This window comes from Peromyscus maniculatus, chromosome 19, assembly GCF_049852395.1.
Source record: "Peromyscus maniculatus bairdii isolate BWxNUB_F1_BW_parent chromosome 19, HU_Pman_BW_mat_3.1, whole genome shotgun sequence".
Lineage (NCBI taxonomy): Eukaryota > Metazoa > Chordata > Mammalia > Rodentia > Cricetidae > Peromyscus > Peromyscus maniculatus.
The window spans coordinates 3,171,394-3,179,004 of record NC_134870.1 but is presented as its reverse complement, the minus strand read 5'-3'; positions in this window follow the sequence as shown (position 1 = coordinate 3,179,004).

Sequence of the window (7,611 nt, the reverse complement as noted above, 5' to 3'; positions counted from 1 at the left end):
TGTCTCCCCAGCCCCACTGCAAACATTTCCTTCTGCAGTAAAGACCACTTGATTGTTCCCTGTGATCAAATAGGAGCACTTATTCTTCCTAGATTAAAAAAAAAATTAAAAATTGTTAAGAAAAATGAACCTGGCTGGGCGGTGGTGGCGCATGCCTTTAATCCCAGCACTCGGGAGGCAGAGCCAGGCGGATCTCTGTGAGTTCGAGGCCAGCCTGGTCTACAGAGTGAGTTTCAGGCCAGCCAGAGCTGTTACACAGAGAAATCCTGTCTCGAAAAAACAAAAAAAAAAAGAAAAGAAAAGAAAAGAAAAGAAAAAGAAGGGAGGGAGGGAGGGAGGGAGGGAGGGAGGGAGGGAGGAAAGAAAGAAAGAAAGAAAGAAAGAAAGAAAGAAAGAAAGAAAGAAAGAAAGAAAGAAAGAAAGAAAGAAAAAGAAAAACGAACCTGGCATGGTTTATGCAAAAATGAACAAACAGCATTTTGAGATCCTGGTGTTTCCAGGTTCCAGGGACTCAGCTTTTGAAGTGTAGTTCACAAAAAATGACCAGCCTCAATAGAGTTGAGGAGCCTTGCCTTTGTTGTGGCGCCCCCTTCTGGCCTGACATGTATTCCGATTTTTTTTTTAATTTTTATTTATTTATTTATTTATTTTTATTATTTTTTTTTTTTTGGTTTTTCGAGACAGGGTTTCTCTGTGTAGCTTTGTGCCTTTCCTGGATCTCGCTCTGTAAACCAGGCTGGCCTCGAACTCACAAAGATCCGCGTGGCTCTGCCTCCTGAGTTCTGGGATTAAAGGTGTGCGCCACCACCGCCGCCACCGTCACCACCACCACCGGGCTGTATTCTGAATTTTTGTCTGGATTTCCTTTGCTACTTAAGCGGATACCTTCTTCTCCCATTTCACTTTCTCCTCCTGCTCCTCCTCCTCCTCCTCTTCCTCCTTTTTTAAGATTTGTTTTAAGTGTGAGTGTGTTGGTGGGTATGTCCTCACGAGTGCAGGTGACCATAGAGGCCAGCAGAGGGCATGCATGCTAGGCAGCCACTCTACCTGCCACTCCCCTCCCGAGAGCCGGGACTACAAGACTGCTTAACAACTTTTGCTGCATCTGAAAACTAAACTATTGGGACATGGAACAAGACTGAGCAAACTAAGATCGTAGCTTGCATTCACTGTGGAGCCCTTTACCGCTCATGAAGGCCCTGGAGTGCTCCCAAGGCGGCTAGAACCCCAGAGGCTAGAATCCTGGGTGAGGCTGGACACTAGCTGCCACCATGCTCCACCATGAGTGTGCTGCTTTGAAAGTGATAAGCAAGGGGCTGAGGCGCTGTGCAGAATGGAAAAGATAAGAAGTTGAAGGGCTGACCCAACACACAGGGCTGAAATAGAAAAAAACCAAACAACAACAAGAAAAGCAAGGTTGGAAGCCACTGAGCTGGCAGGCACCAGACTGTCTACGGGACTCTGGGGGAGATTCCGACTTGGGAATGGGTGAGCTCAGATCAGCAGGCAGACAGATTAAGTGTGCTCAACCAAGGATTAGTGTCACGTGCTGCCCTGACAGCCCCGGCAGCGTGTTGACTTCCTCTTCCTTGTTTGACTGGAGCCCATAGGCTCTGGCCTGTGAGATAAGCAGGGTCCTGTGCTTGTCAGAGGCTCCTAGAGGGCGCTCCCGATGCCTTCTAGAACCCCAGAGCGCACCCAATTTCCCGTTGCTGTTTTTGGTTTTGTTGCCTGTTGTTGGTCAGAACTCGTGAAAGACAGTGCTCCTCACTGCTCAGCCACCATTTGGACGACTTCTGGTTTCCTCTGCGAACTTTCTAAATTCCTTTTGGTTAGAAAGTGAGCATGCATAACAGAGGAGCTTGTTTTACAAGTATGTATGGGAGGGAGGCACAGCCCAGCACTGCTGCCGGCACTCTGGAGGAGTTCCCTTCCCAGGGAGAGAACTTGAGTCAGGAGCAGCTGGTGGATCCTGACCGTGCAGCAGAAAATCTTTTCAGGCTGGGCCAGAGTGAAGAAGTTACTGAGTTTATTAAGGATAGGGAGAGTGTTGGTGAACTGGTGTGGGTTGACATGGGTCTGTGGAAAGAAGACACAGCACACCCTTAGGATGTCTCTAGCCTTGCCAGCTGCAGGGAGACTCAGCCTCTTCCCTTAGCCAAGGACATTTGTATATTGTAAACCAGAGTTGAGTCAAATATAGCTTTACTTTTCCAACATCATACAAAAAGTCCATACCAATCCAAAATATGAGGCTTGTTGTTATTTCATAACTGCAGTTTTGTCATTATTGTGAATCTCAGTGCAAACATCTGACATGCAGGTAGTCCTAGGCTACCTCTGTAAAAAGGTTCAAAAGAAGCAGAACCATTGGGGGGGGGGGTCAGGATTTACAGCCTCTGATTACAGGGTGTTAGTTCAAGATGTGTACCTAGAAATGGGTCTGTTTTAACTGCCTTTCCCGTATCTGGGGAGAATGTAGGCCAAGGTCAGTAGCTTATTTAAAGCAGCTATCAGCCCCAGCACCCCTAGAATATGCAGATAGGCTATAGCACACAACTTTTCATATTCCTGGGTTCTTCACTGACCTGCTATATTTAAATGTTCTAGGTGGCAATGCAAATTTCTTTGCATATTTGTATGCATATATAATAAGTGTGATGAATGAATAAGGATGTTTATTGTCGTGGACTTTTGGGGGAATTTGGGTTTTTTTTCTCCACTTTTAGTGTTGTTTGCATTTTTTAAACAGTAGCGTGTAATTTTGAGTCTAGGTGGGAGGAGTTTAAGCTGCATCCTGCTGGCCTACTGTCCTTTTTAATAAGATACAACAGGTCCAAGACCACCCTCCCTCACTCACCTTGCCCCCTGGGTGCTGCAGTGCTGGACAGTGGTGCCCAGCTGAAGGCATGAGGGTAAAGGATGTACCCCACCGGGGCAGACACGGCAGGCGGTTATTAAAGAAAACGCTGCAGAGCTGGAGAAGGGTCCGGCAGCCCTTGCTGTCTGTGCGTGTGTGAGGGCTGGAGTTCAGATCGCCAGGGCCCATGTGGATGCCAAGTGGGCATGGTGGCCCGCCTGCAATTCCAGGAAGATGTGCTGGATAGTTTATGTCAATTTGACACAAGTGAGTCGTTTGGGAAGAGGGAACCTCAATTAAGAAAATGCCCCCACAAGACTGTCCGGAGGACAAGTCTGGGGTGTACTCTCGATTGATGATTGATGTGGGAGTGCTCAGCCCACTGTGGGCAGTGCCATTCCGGGACTAGTGGTCCTAAGTATTAAAAGCAGGCTGTGTAAACCATTAGGGGCAGGCCAGTAGGCAGCACTCCTCCATGGCCTTTGCTTCAGACCCTGCCTCCTACTCCCTGCCTTGAGTTCCTGCTCTGACCTCCCTCAGTGAAATAAACACTTGGGCCATGGTGTTTTATCACAGCAACAGAAATGCAAATTAAGACAGAGGGCAAGAGACAGGATCCGCAGAGCACATTGGCTAGCAAGACTAGCCATATCTGTGAGCTCTTGATTTGATTTATGGACCTTACTTCAATAAATAAGGTGGAGTGACTGAAGATCATTTGCAACATCAACCTCAGGCCTCCACATGCATGTGTAAACACACACACACACACACACACACACACACACACACGCACACGCACACGCACACGCGCACGCACGCACGCACGCATCCCGCTGAGCACTGGCCTGCATTCTTTGCTCTTTTCTGTAGCAGTAACATGACCAGCAGCTTCAAGCTCTGCTTGGCATTTGTCCTGCTGTGATGGACCAGACCAGGAACTACTGAGCTGGAATGAACCCCGCCTCCCTCAGCTGCTTCCGTCAGGTTATTTTATCACAGCAGCAGGAAGACACCAGGCAGTGGTCCCTTAGACAGCTGAGGTCAATCCCTTGGCCTTGTGTGCCATTTGTGTGGAGTCTGCATCTGGCTAGACAAGAGGGTGTCTCACTGTTCTGCTAAGTAGTGGGTTTTACAGCACCACTTGTCCTTGTGAGAGGGGGCATTTAGGGTAAAGCACAAGTCATTAGGGGTTAGGTTCAAATATTTGGATCAGACCTCCCAAGACGTCAAGTTGTGGGTAGTTAAGTGCTAGCTGTTAAGGTGGGATTTTCTGCTTTTATTTCTGGTCTTTTTATCTCTATGGCTGGTTATCAAATCACAGACCTTGCACAGGCTAGGCTCTGGTGCTCTGCTTCTTGTCTCACCTGCAACCCCTAGTGTTAGTTCTTAAACCAAGAGATGAAATTCAATTCAGAAAGTGCCCTGTCAGCCGGGCGGTGGTGGCGCACGCCTTTAATCCCAGCACTCGGGAGGCAGAGGCAGGCGGATCTTTGTGAGTTTGAGGCCAGCCTGGGCTACCAAGTGAGTTCCAGGAAAGGCGCAAAGCTACACAGAGAAACCCTGTCTCGAAAAACCAAAAAAAAAAAAAAAAGAAAGTGCCCTGTCTATGTTAGAATTAAAACAACACCTCTACCCTCAATGATGAGAAATTTGGTCCACAAGAGTTCAGAATAGAACTTTGGAAAGAATTCATTCACATTTTATCTTGCTTATTGTTATATTTGAGGCCAGCCAGAGCTATATGGTGAGACCCTATCTAAATAATTTTATTATTTTTAATTATGTATATGCTTGTACCTGCGTGGGGGTATGTGCACATGAGTACAGATACCTTCAGAGGCCAGAAGAGGGCACTGGATCTCCCTGCAGCCAGAGTTACAGGCACATGTGAGCGGCCAAATGTGGGTGCTGAGAACTAAACTTGGGTCATCTGAAGAGCAGGAAAACTCTCTTAACCACTGAGCTGTCTCCTCAGTCCCTTCAGCCACTTAAAACCACCCTTCCCCTGCCAAAAAAACCCCTCATATTTTAAGTCTTTTCACATAATTCAGTTGCTTCTTCATGACTCACTACTATTCTTTGTCCAGTTCAATGTATCAGTAATGGACTCTTTATTTTTTATTTTAACCAGAGGTAGAAATGTATAGTGCAATATGACAACAATATCATTAATCTGTACCAACATACAAAATGTCATAAACAGAGGTAGAACATACACACAGTATGACAGATATGATTTTACATTTGTATCAATATACAAACTATTTCAAACACGAGTAGGAGCACGTGTACAACATGGCCAGTATAGTTTTGTATTTGTATCAATATACAAACTGTCTTAAACAGGAATAGAAAAATAATTTTACATTTGTATCAACATACAAGAATCCATACCAATGCAAATTATCTAAAGCTAATAGTTACTGATTTAGTTTACAAGTAGATACAATAATCTACCTTGTTATTCTATCCTATCTATTCCCCTTTTTTCTTTTCCAAAAGAGAATCCTGAGTCTAAACTTTGTTCCACCCCCAACCTTATTACAACTTAAAACCAACCCCTAACAGATGACAATTATCCATAACCCTGAGAAAACAAAACCTTTTGGGGGGAGGGGGATCATTTTCTTAGAATTGCTTCCTGCTGTCTTGGGGGCAATGGTCTCTCTGTGGGATCCTGTGAAAAACTAAAACAGTTAGGTCTCATAGGAACTGACTGTAATATTTATAGTCAGTCTCAGAGTTATGGGTAAAGCTTACCCAAAGTTCTGACTAGAAGTGTAATATGATGGACCATCTCAGCTAGCCATCTTGGAACCGTCCTGAACAGTTTGCAGTCCAAACTGAGTGTTGGTTGGTTGAGTCCAAACAACACTGAGTGGTGTTTATCTGCTCAATGGCATCATTATGAACCAGGTAGAATCATTGTTGTGGGGTCCCATCTTCCTTCTGGAGACTTCAGAGAGTATTATTGGGAAGATTTCTTTTTTTCACTGTGGAAAACTTGAACATTAATATAAAAGTGGAAATTTAAAGATGGCATGATATATAAAGGAAGGTTCTAAAGAATCAAGAATAAGCATGGAGAGAAACGGGTGTCCAAGGTCTTTTTAACTTCTTGAAGATGGGTATTTCTGTTTTCCTGTAGATACAGAAACAGAACCCTGCTCCACCGTTGTTGGGTGAGTTTTCCTTACAACTTGTAGAATTGTCACATTGGTGGATGAGCCATCATTTCTCCTAATCAAGAGGTTTCTCCTGTTCAAATCGAGTCTTTATTAATTTTGATGGTATCCATAGCTTTCCTTCTGCTGTGGAAACAAAAGCAAAACCCTTCCCCAATGTAGCACATATCCTGGTTTCCATTCTGAGGTCAACACACCTTTGAAGTACACAGTGTGATTTAGTTCAGCAGTTTTTTCTATTATTCAGTGTCTCTCTGCAGCTGTTGTTCCTTTCTCATCAGCATTATGAAAATTCAAGGTTAATAAGGTATTATGCAATCTATCTTTGGGGGTTTTTGTTCCCCCTTTCTGTTTATAAAGCATTTCTTAAAGTGTGATTAGATCTTTCTACAACTGCTTGTCCTGTAGGATTGTGTGGCATACCTGTAATGTGCTTTATAATATGCAAAAGCTGTTTTATTTTACTAGGGACATATGCTGGAGCATTGTCAGTCTTAATTTGTACAGGGATAGCCATTATGGCTATGACTTATAAATAGGTGTGTAATTACTGAATCAGCCTTTTCAGAACTCAAAACAGTTGCCCATTGAAATTCTGAATAGGTATCAATGCTGTGGTGTACATGTTTTAATTTTCCAGATTCTGCAAAATGAAACCAAGGATACCAACCGGGCTAATACTAGCAGGTTAACTTCACCCACATGCCCACTCATAAAAACTCCGTTAACCCCTAACTTGTTGACACTCTTACAAGATAGATGGAGGCATTTCCCATCTCCAGAGAAACAGCAGATGTAATGGCTCAGGTATTTCTGAAGAACACATCACCCATCAGTGCTGGTACCACCACTCCAGTCTCAAGGGCATATCTGCTCTTTTGTCTGGCTCATCCACCCTTGCCTCTTCTATTACAACCAGGGCACTTCTCCATTCCAATCTCTCTGGCAGCCACATCACTCTTCCCATGGCTAGCCCCGTTCATAAGGCCAGTGTTAACAATCTATTTTTTTCCTCCTAGCAACCTGCCTTCTCAGCTCCCTCAGGGAACAGATGCCTGAGGTCTCCACAATGACAGCTAACTGAATGCTTCTTCACTCACACCTCCTGCTGTGCATAACCCTGATTCCCAACTCCCCCTCTTTACTTCTTCCTGAATCAGCAGGAAGCAGTCTCAAGAATTCAGCAGCCTCATTCCCCCCACTTGCTACCCATAACTCACCTTTTTATAATAATCAAAAAGGGAGAATTGTTAGCATTCAGACCTGCCCCTGGCCTGCCCAGTGTCCTGACAATGTCATCCTACACAAAGTCCCTTTCAAGAGAAAACTCCTCCTCCCAGTCTATTCCCACGAAATGAGCACCTCTGTTCTCTCCCTTCCTCCTTTAATAAAACTTTTCACATGAGTGCCACCTGCATGATATGTCTTTCCCACCACCCGCCATGTCTGCACAGCATGCCTCTTTCTCACCCGCTGTGGGGCTCCTCAGCTCCAACTTGCCAACACCTCTCTTCTCACCATTTTTACAACGGGAGCAGTAGCCAGAGCTTTACATCCTGATTC